Source organism: Taudactylus pleione, unplaced genomic scaffold, assembly GCF_031769625.1.
Source record: "Taudactylus pleione unplaced genomic scaffold, aTauple2 ptg000352l, whole genome shotgun sequence".
Lineage (NCBI taxonomy): Eukaryota > Metazoa > Chordata > Amphibia > Anura > Myobatrachidae > Taudactylus > Taudactylus pleione.
Window position 1 is genome coordinate 11768962 of NW_028284753.1, and position 10065 is coordinate 11779026.

General features: G+C 46.5%; 1 long non-coding RNA gene and 1 pseudogene across 1 annotated transcript in view; one reads left to right on the plus strand and one right to left on the minus strand.

The window, feature by feature from the left end:
• LOC148508660 (uncharacterized) overlaps positions 1–614 on the minus strand; it is a 34658-nt gene extending 34044 nt beyond the window's left edge. Inside the window, exon 1 of the long non-coding RNA XR_015869567.1 lies at positions 555–614. This is a non-coding gene — a long non-coding RNA (uncharacterized LOC148508660). The remainder of the gene's footprint in view (positions 1–554) is intronic.
• Positions 615–7693: 7079 nt separating this feature from the next.
• LOC148508661 (E3 ubiquitin/ISG15 ligase TRIM25-like) lies at positions 7694–9413 on the plus strand (annotated as a pseudogene).
• Positions 9414–10065: the final 652 nt, after the last annotated feature.

Here is a 10065-nt window from a genome sequence, read left to right on the forward strand (position 1 = left end):
TGAGAAGCCATGGAGATGGCCGACTCCAGCTCCTCCTAGGCTGCTGCTCCCATGGGCCTTTGAGTGTCAGTAACTCAGTCACTGCACTCCAGTCTCCTCTTTGGCTCTGGGCAGAGCAGGCAAGACACCAGCAATTAAAATGGCATGGTGGGAGGTCAGAATCTGGTTAAACATATGTATATATATATGATGTAAAAATCATCTGAAACGTTGCGTTAAACAAGCTTATTTCCTCTTTTTTCCGTGGAGTGCTGCCTAACCAAGTTCCGTATTCAGCGTCTTGCCCCTGTGCCAGGCTCTCTGAGGATTTTGTGCACCCCGGTGTTTGTGACTTTGGATTTCTACACTTGAGTGCCGATCCCTGTATCGTTTATATATATATAAATATATATATATATATATATATATATATATATAATCCTCCAGACCCTTCATAGAAAGAAGCAGGCGGCACTCCATCGGTCTAGTTCAAAGTAACTTTAGTGCATAAAAGAAGCCCAACGTTTCAAAGCCGGAGCGGCTTTGTCATCAGGGTGTGCATAAACAGTGCTTACCTTATATACCCATAAGGAATAAAGAAGTGAAGAGGACGTCCACTCGCGTCTCCGTGCACCGCTGACTGATGACATCATAAAGCCGCGTCTCGACACTGGGCCTTGTGGGGCGGTAATCAAGGACGCTGTTGGTCCCATCCAGAAAGTGGAGGGAGTTGGCAACCTGCTGCGGCGCCTCTGGCACGGTGCGCTAGAGCGGACAAAAGTGACATATTGAGTATAAACAATAAAAAAGTGGAAGACAAAATAAAGCATCTATTAATTAAAATGTATGCAATGTATAGTTATAAAAAGCAATGATGATGGGGCTGCACTGGAGCCTCCTGCCACATGAAACCAAAAAAGATGAATAAATATATATAAATAGAAATATCATTAAATATATGTGTGAATAAATGTCAAAGAAGCAATATAGAGAAAACAACAAGAACGGATAAAAGATAAAAGGACAGAAGATAATACAAACAATGTTATTACAAAATATAATGTCAGCCCAGAATCTAGTGTCTCCGTCACCGAACTAAATGAATAAACATGCTGAATAGGTGATAACACTGGTACCACCAATCAGACCTGGGAACCAAGCTGCAAAGAACTATAGGCCTGATTCAGACCCGCTCGCAAGCGGGTCGATGGTGGCCTAGTGCGCACATGCGCGTGCAGACTGCGCATGCGCGAGCCCCGGAGCGAGCGCAAAAAGTACTCGCTCCGTGCCTCACTACAAAAGGGGCGGCTGTCGATGTTGATCGACAGCTCGCCCCATTATGTAGGTGTGGCGGGTGGGTGGCTTCACAAACCGAGGCATTCCCATGCGAACGCTTGCCGTTTGTGGGCGGCCCCACTGACATCACCAGTGATGTCAGTGGGAGAGCTTCTGGCTCTATTAGAGCCAGAAGCTCTATGGGGCTTGCGGCCACGAGACCCTACCACAAGACCATCGCAACCATCATCCTGGATGCTCGCAATAGCTGTGGGTGGTCACCCACGGCTATGCGAGCGGCCGGGCGGCCGCTCCAAAAAAAAAAAAAAAACACCCTGATTCAGAGCGTCCGTCTCTGAATCAGGCACTATGTTATCAAGGGTGATGCTACATGTCAGTGTAGAAGAGACTCTAAATGTGATGCGCAAAAATCAACAATAATAACAAAATGTTACAATAAATAGCTCCACTGAATACTGTAAGCTATTTCATAAGTAGCAAGTCAGTGTCATTATAAGAATGCTGACCATAGGATTTTGTCATTTAAACCTTTAGGAAGGATCGTGTCCAGCATTACAATCCACTTGGATTCTAGCTTTAGTAGTTTGTTAGCTCAATCTCCCCCCAACGTTAGCTGGGGTACATGGTCTTTTATTTTGTACCGAAGACTGGACAGTTGGTGATTAGCTGCCTTAAAATGGTGTGCTACAGGGTGGTCCAGATCTCTGTCTTGAAGAGCCAATTTGATGGATGAGCGATGTGTCGCCATACGCTCTTTAAACATTCTAGTGGTTTGTCCCACGTAGCTCAAACCGCACGGGCATGTTAACAAATAGACAACATATTTAGAGGTGCATGTTAAAACATGATTAATGGTGTACTGTTTGCTCGTATGAGGATGGCTAAAACGAGGACCTGGATCCATGTACCCACAAGTGACACAGGATGTGCATCAATAACATCCTGCTTTCTTAGTGCTGATTCCTATGGTAGGTTGCTTCAAAGAGGTAACATCGGCCTTCATCAAGATGTTCTTCAGGTTTCTACCTCGCTTAAAACTAATTATAGGGGTTTTATTGTGAAAAGTTGCTAAATCTTTATCCGTTCGGATTATTGGCCAAAGTGCTTAGGCTGCTTTAGATACCACCAGGCTAGCCAATGTATATTGGAACTACTACTACTGGGGGCAATACAAGGGGGGGACTACTACTACTGGTGGCACTACAAAGGGGGAACCACTACTTGACTGGGGGCAGTACAAGAGGGAGGGACTACTACTGGGGGCACTACAAGAGGGAGACCACTACTGGGGGTACTACAAGGGGGAGATCACTACTGGGGCACTACAGGGGGGGGCACTACAAGGGGGAACACTACTGGGGATTATAACTGGGGGCACTTCAAGGGGGGACTACTACTGGGGAGACTACTACTGGGGGCACTACAAGGGGGGGGGACTACTATTACAAGGGGGGACTACTACTGCTAGGGGCACTACAAGGGGAGGGGACAACTACTAGGGGCACTGCATAGGGGGGAGGGGACTACTACTAGGGGCACTACATAGGGGGGAGGGGACTACCACTGGTGGCACTGCATCGAGGGACCACTGCTGGGGGCTCTATAAAATGGGAAATACTGGGGGTACTGCATAGGGGGGAGACTACAACTGGGGCCACTATTTAAGGGGCACTGCATAAGGGTTACCACTATTGGGGGCACTGCATGGGGTGTGGACTGCTACTGGGGGCACTATATAAGGAGCACTGCATAGGGGGTACCACTAATGGCGCACTATATAAGGGGCTTACTACTGGGGCACAAGGGGCACTGCACAGGGGGGACCACTACTGAGGGCACTGTATAAGGGGCACTGCATAGGGGGATCATTACTGGGGGCACTACTGGAGGCCTGCATAAGGGGGTCCTCTCCTGGGGCACAGGGGGGCACTGCATATGGGCACCACAACGGGGCTGTTCCTATCTTTATTTTTACTTTACATTAATCCCATATGGACCCGCCTCCTCCCTGGAACACTTGAGGGGGGGACGCCGTAGCACGCACGTTCTTCGGGCACCCTGGCTACACGCTACCCCTCTGCCAGGGCCGCCTGCATTCATTTGCGCCCCAGGCTAAAAGTTGCCAGCCAGCCCCTGGGTTTGGATATTAGCAATTGCTCTCTGGGTATCTGGAGCACATCCTGTTTTTGTTGGAGCAGGGTTTGCTTGTTATACCCCCTTTGTGTGAATTTATCCATAATGCGATTCAATGCAGTGTCTAAAATTTCCGGTTGGTTGGTAATTCTGGCGGCTCGCATTATTTGAGAATTTGACAAACTTTTCTTTAAAGCTGGTGGGTGAAAGCTGTTAGTCATTAGCAACGCATTACGATCCGTCGGCTTGGAGTAAATAGATGTATTGATTTTACCCTCTTCTATGGTTACCCTTACATCCAGAAAGTGAATCTCACTGGAACTGATATTATATGTAAATTTGATCGGTGAGTCCATCTGATTAATGTTATGAATGGTGGATACAAGCAATGCCTCCTCCCCTGTCCAAATGAGGAACAGGTCATCTATGAACCTGGTGTACATAAAAATGTTCCGACTGATGCTCAGGTCTTTAAAAAAGAAGTTATGTTCCTGCTCAAACATGTAGATGTTTGCAAGACCATCGTGACCATCGGGCTTGCGACGAGACCCTTGTAGAGTCTCTTCTACACTGACATGTAGCATCACCCTTGATAACATAGTGCCTGATTCAGAGACGGACGCTCTGAATCAGGGTGTTTTTTTTTTTTTTTTGGAGCGGCCGCCCGGCCGCTCGCATAGCTGTGGGTTACGGCCTGAGCATATGTCACCAGGGGCCAATGTAGAGGGATCCGGAGCAACTCTCTCCAGAAGAATTTGCTAAATAGTAGCCCATAGGCTGGAGATGGCGTAACCATAACGGGGCCAAGCTCCGGAGTGTTTCACAATGTACTGGTGGAAAAGCAGGGCCACTTGCTTGTATATGCCCCCCAGGCTGAAAGTTGCCAACCAGCCCCTGCCTCAATGGCAGTTAAGTGATGGACTGCACGCTGCTGCCTGGGGGGTGACTGCTAGCTATCTGTGCTCAGCGCTTACCACCAGTGTGTGATGTGCTAGAGCTGGCTCCCAGCAACCCCTGCTGGCCCAGATCAGCTCCTACTGCTGCCCACTTGTTGGCAGGGCTGCATAGGTAATAAAGGTGGCATGCACATACCAGCCCATCCTCTTACTTTCCCACCATTGGCCTATGGGCAGCTGGCACCCATCCCCCTTATAGGAAATGTGGCAACATTGCAACAAGTGTTTAGTTTTGAGCAATAGTTAGCGTCTCATATAGACTGATAATTGTAAGAGGCAATACATAGCCTCTTTTTTGGTATACTTGTCAGCCAGAGCTACATAAATTAACTTTTGAAAGCAAATCTAATAAAATGTATATATTTTTTTTTAAAAAGGGGTTGTGAGTGCACCCTTATTTGAATTGATTCCTTTTTTCTTCTTTTATTGATATAAATATACCTAGTTTTGAATCAATGGGTAGCACCTAGAGATAATAAGCACCTATGGTTTAATTATACACTGTAATCCATATGGGTAGCAGAAAGATTGCCCCTATCCTTATAAGAGATGTATTATAGATAGCCTGGTGCGGGATTTTCTTTGACATTCTGTAATAGCTAACATTGCAACAACCCCTGTACATATAAACTTGCATTGTTGTATTAGGTAACCTAAGTGTAGCACTACAAGCCCCAGTGTGATGAGATGTGTATTTCTTCACAAACAAGTGACACATGTGGCCTAATACGATGCTGCACAGACAGAGGGCCTGATTCAGAGCCGGACGCTCTGACCAGAGCGCTCGCTCTGAATCAGGGCCCTCCTACCTTAACTTGGAGTGGCCTCTTGGACGCTCGCATAGCTGTGGGTTACCACCCACAGCTTATGCGAGCGTCCATGATGATGGTCGCGATGGTCAAGACCATCGCGACCATCGGGCTTGCGACGAGACCCTGCGGTAGGGTCTCGCTGCCGCAAGTCCTTTAGTGATTTTGGCTCTATCAGAGCCAAAATCACTCCCACTGACATCACTAGTGATGTCAGTGGGGCCGGACCCAGACCGTAGACGTTCCCATGGGAACGCCTCCGTCTGGCAGCCACGCCCCGGCACGCCCACCAAAGGGGGCGTGCTGTCAGTTACCATCGACAGCACGCCCCTTTTGGTGTGAGACCCGGAACGACAGCTTGGCTGTCGCTGTCCGGGTCTCGCGCATGCACACGACGGAGCTCCCTCCATCGTGTGCATGCGCATTGGGGTAACATCGCCTCGCTTGCGAGCATCCTGCGCTCGTGAGCGGGTCTGAATGACCCCCAGAGCACACTATGGGGCTAATGCAGGATGCTAGCAAACTTGGTATAAATGACTGTAAGTGCTGGCACAATAGTGTATAGTGACCCATAGCTCGGGGTGTACCCAGGCGGCAGGAGTAGCGCATGTGTCTGGTTTACCCCAGGTAACATCACATATACGCCCATGTTATCAGCTATTTATATTCTCTGCAACAAATACGCTGCTGTTAGTCCTCAGTTACATACAAACCCCCTCTGTATACAGCAGAGATAATGCACCGCTTTGGGATTCGAAAAAAAACAACCAGATTGTTTAAATACAAAATTTATATTTTAATACCTGTAATCAGTGGGTTAAATAGTTAATCTCTACATAAGTATATAAGTTGTAACACACATCTATATCCCTTGCTAGGCCCCCCGAGGTTTGAAATGAGATTGTCTTAATACAGTTGCTGTTTTTCCATAGAATGGTCAAATGACCTTTTGGGGTCAAAGAAGACATAAATTTGAGGGGCCTAGCTCTACTTGCCATTTCTACTACTAGAAGTATAATGAGCCATTCATAGCTTCTATGTTCTTATCAGTAGCAGCTACATTCCATTGGAATGACCATCATAAGCTGTGTAAAGATGCTAAGCATTATGGGTAATTAGCAGTGATGTCCAGACTCTACACACAAAGGAACTTGGAAACGGTTCATCTCCATACATACATTAGGATACGTCATTACTGTATGTCTTTGTCTGGTAATATCTTAGTGCTTACGGAGCATGTGCAATAGAGATAAATTTGGTCAATGCTAAGCTGGACCAATGAGTGCTTGATACCTAGCACTGTATGTAATTAATATGGGCTTAATATCCGGCAAGTCAACACCCCATACTAAGGTATATAACCAGAGGTACACAAAGGACCCTTTAGCTCATGCAAGGACCTAAGGGCCTGATTCAGAGCTGCTCGTAAGCGGCCGCTCGTTCGCTCCGAGCGATGTTTGCCCAACTGCGCATGCGTACAGATCGTAATACGCATGCGCGAACCAGTCAGTGCAGCCGAAAATCATTTGTTCTCTAAATAGCGAATGCCTGCTAATATGAGTGACAGGAGGAGGCGTATGTGGGTGGTAACAGGGGAAGGTGCTTGAAAACGGGGAGTGGAGATCAGATCGCAGGCGTGCTTAAAGGTCAAAACGGGCGTTTTATGGGTGTGCATAATTAATACAGCAGCGTCACTGACCACGTCACTGGGTTATTTTATAGCCAGAACTGCTCGCAAATTTGTGGTAGCAAAAACCAACCACAAGAATAGCGAGCAGTTCATACGCTGGTCGATGTACTCGATTAATCCAATAAATAGTGGACATGGCGTAAGATGCGAGCGGCCAGGGGGCGTATTTTTCCAAAAAACGACCGCAAATTTGGTTTGCTCGTTCAGACCTAGAGGCGTGAACAGACCGCAAAGAGCGAACGGTTCATTTGAATAGCCACCCCTATTTTCTGGACGAGCGAGCGCTAATTGCGTCCGGCTCTGAATCAGGCCCTAAGTCTGCAGAAGAGGTGCCTGCAATGTATACTGATTATCTGGGCGTGTGAAATGAGGGCTCCCCAGAGAGAAGAAGTTGAGGTACATCTTATGTTGCTGATGATGAATTACCGGTGTCATCTGAATACATAGACAAAAGTTAAGTATACTGTATGCTTTGTATGTTATTTGTTTATTGTTTGTTTGTTACTTGTAAATAAAGTGTGTTCATTTGTACTCACTCATATTGGTCATATGTGTGTACTATTTCATTTCGATCAGAACGAAACCCACCGTTATGCAAATACCAAAGATGTTTCTTATGTAAAGGACAAAAGAGAAAAGAAAGATAAATCCCCCTTTTATTATATTCTCAACAAAATGTGCATAATTACTAATGTTGTTTATTAAATGACTGTTTGCAATTTTAATGTATGTTTTGGTGTGATGTCCCTTTATGTATTAGCTGCATCACTAATTATAACTGTATCTGTAGAGATAACAGCTCAGCCTCGCCCTGTGTGCAGAATGTGACCCCACTGGTATCTGAGTGTCAGAGTTCACTTTCATTTCTTTCTCCTGCTGCCAGCAATGGCATCTGCTGATCTGAGACAGGAGCTGGTCTGTTCCATCTGCCTGAGCATTTATACAGATCCTGTAACCCTGAGATGTGGGCACAACTTCTGCCGGGTCTGTATTGATCGTGTGCTGGATATACAGGAGGGGTCTGGAGTTTATACCTGTCCTGAATGCAGAGCAGAGTGTCAGAAGCGGCCTGCACTGCAGAGGAACATAACTCTGTGTAACATTGTGGGGAGTTTCCTGTCTACTCAGCCAGATCAGGTTGAGGCTGAGATCTTCTGCACTTACTGTGTGGACTCTCCTGTACCTGCTGCTAAATCCTGTCTGCATTGTGAGGCTTCTCTGTGTGATAAACACCTGAGAGTACACAGCAAGTCAGCAGAATATATCTTATGTGATCCCACCACTTCCCTGGGGAACAGGAAATGCTCCGTCCATAAGAAGATCCTGGAGTATTACTGCACTGAGGATGCTGCCTGTATCTGTGTGTACTGTTCAGCTGGAGAACTTCGGGGACACCTGGTACAGACACTGGATGTGGCCTCTGAAAAGAAGAAGAAAAAACTGAGAAATGTTCTGCAGAAACTGAGCACAAAGAGAGCGGAGGCTGAAAAAAGAGTCCAGAGTCTGCAGGAGCGCAGGACAGAAGATCAGGTCAAAGCACCTGGTGTAACAGAGACAGTCACTGCCCTGTTTAGAGACATCAGGAGACAGCTGGAAGACCTGGAGAAGAGAGTCCTGAGTGACATCTCTGAGTGGGAACAGCACGTTTCACTCTCAGTCTCTGATCTGATCCAGCAGCTGGAAATAAAGAAGGAGTGGAAATAAAGAAGGAGGACGAGCTGTCCAGGAAGATGCATCACATTGAGGAGCTGTGTAACATGTCTGACCCAGTGACTGTCTTACAGGAACCAGACACAGGTGACTTGTGTGATACTGAGGACACAGAGAGACATGATAACCAGGTCCATGGTGCAGGAGATCTGGATGTGGGTCTCATCTCAGGGACATTACACACATTATCTGATATAATAACAGGTATAAATACAGGGATCTATGTGCAGGAAGCTACAGACCTATTACTGGATGTAACCACAGCTGGTAATTATATACAGATATCAGGTGACAGGAAAACTGCATCATGGTCAGATATAAACCAGAATCACCCAGAAACACCAGAGAGATTTCAGTATAATCAGGTAATAAGCACCAGGGGATTCTCCTCAGGGCGATATTACTGGGAAGTGGATGTCAGTAAATCAGTGTACTGGAGGGTGGGGATGTGTTATCCCAGTATAGACAGGAGAGGAGATCAGTCATACATTGGATATAATAACAAGTCCTGGTGTGTGTGTAGGTATAATAATCAGTACTCAGTGATACATGACAGGACAGAGATCCGGTTACCTGACAATATCCCCTGTGACAGAGTGAGGATATACCTGGATTATGAGGCAGGACAGCTGTCCTTTTATTCTCTGTGTGACCCCATCAGACACTTACACACCTACACTGCCGCCCTCACTGAGCCCCTTCATGCTGCATTATGGGTAGGGTGGGGAAGTCATATAACTATATGTGGGGTAGTCAGGAGCTGGGAGAAATTACCGTAATGAACTCGCCCAGAGACCAGTGACATCACAGGGAGGAGAATCTGATTGGGGGAATATTTAGCCAATAGAATGAAGTAGTGGGTGGAGCTACATCTGAACCCTCCCCTTGCATGACCAGTGTGACTGGATGTTCCCATGTTGGTGCTGTGTGCACTTTATCACTGTAGTCCAGGAATGGGCAACCAGTGGTACTCCAGCTGCCATGTAACTACACATCCGAGCATGCCCTGCTACAGTTTAAGCAAGCCATAACAGCAGGGCATGCTGGAAAGTGTAGTTCCACAGCAACTGAAGCGCTACAGGTTACATGGTATCTGGGTGACAGGTCTATAATATAAAGATAGACAGTTCATAGGTGGACATGGACATTAGGTCGAAAGGTATTTGGTCAACAGTGACTTAGGTCGGCCGGGGTAAAAGGTCGACAGGATGAAAAGGTCAACACATTGTTTTCATGATTTTCAGGGTTGAGGTTAGGCTAAAAAAATCATGTGTCGACCTTTTTTGTGTCAACTATTTGAACGTCGGCCTTTTAACCCCGCCCATATTATTCATATGGGTATTTTCCTAGTCACGCTTACAGAGGGGAGAACATACAGACAAGTAATATGTTATAGGACTGAGAAAAGTTACCTCTTATAATAATAATAATCTCCTGTCTCTCTATGGCGGTGATTCTCAGACCCAGTCCTCTGGACACACTAATACCCCTT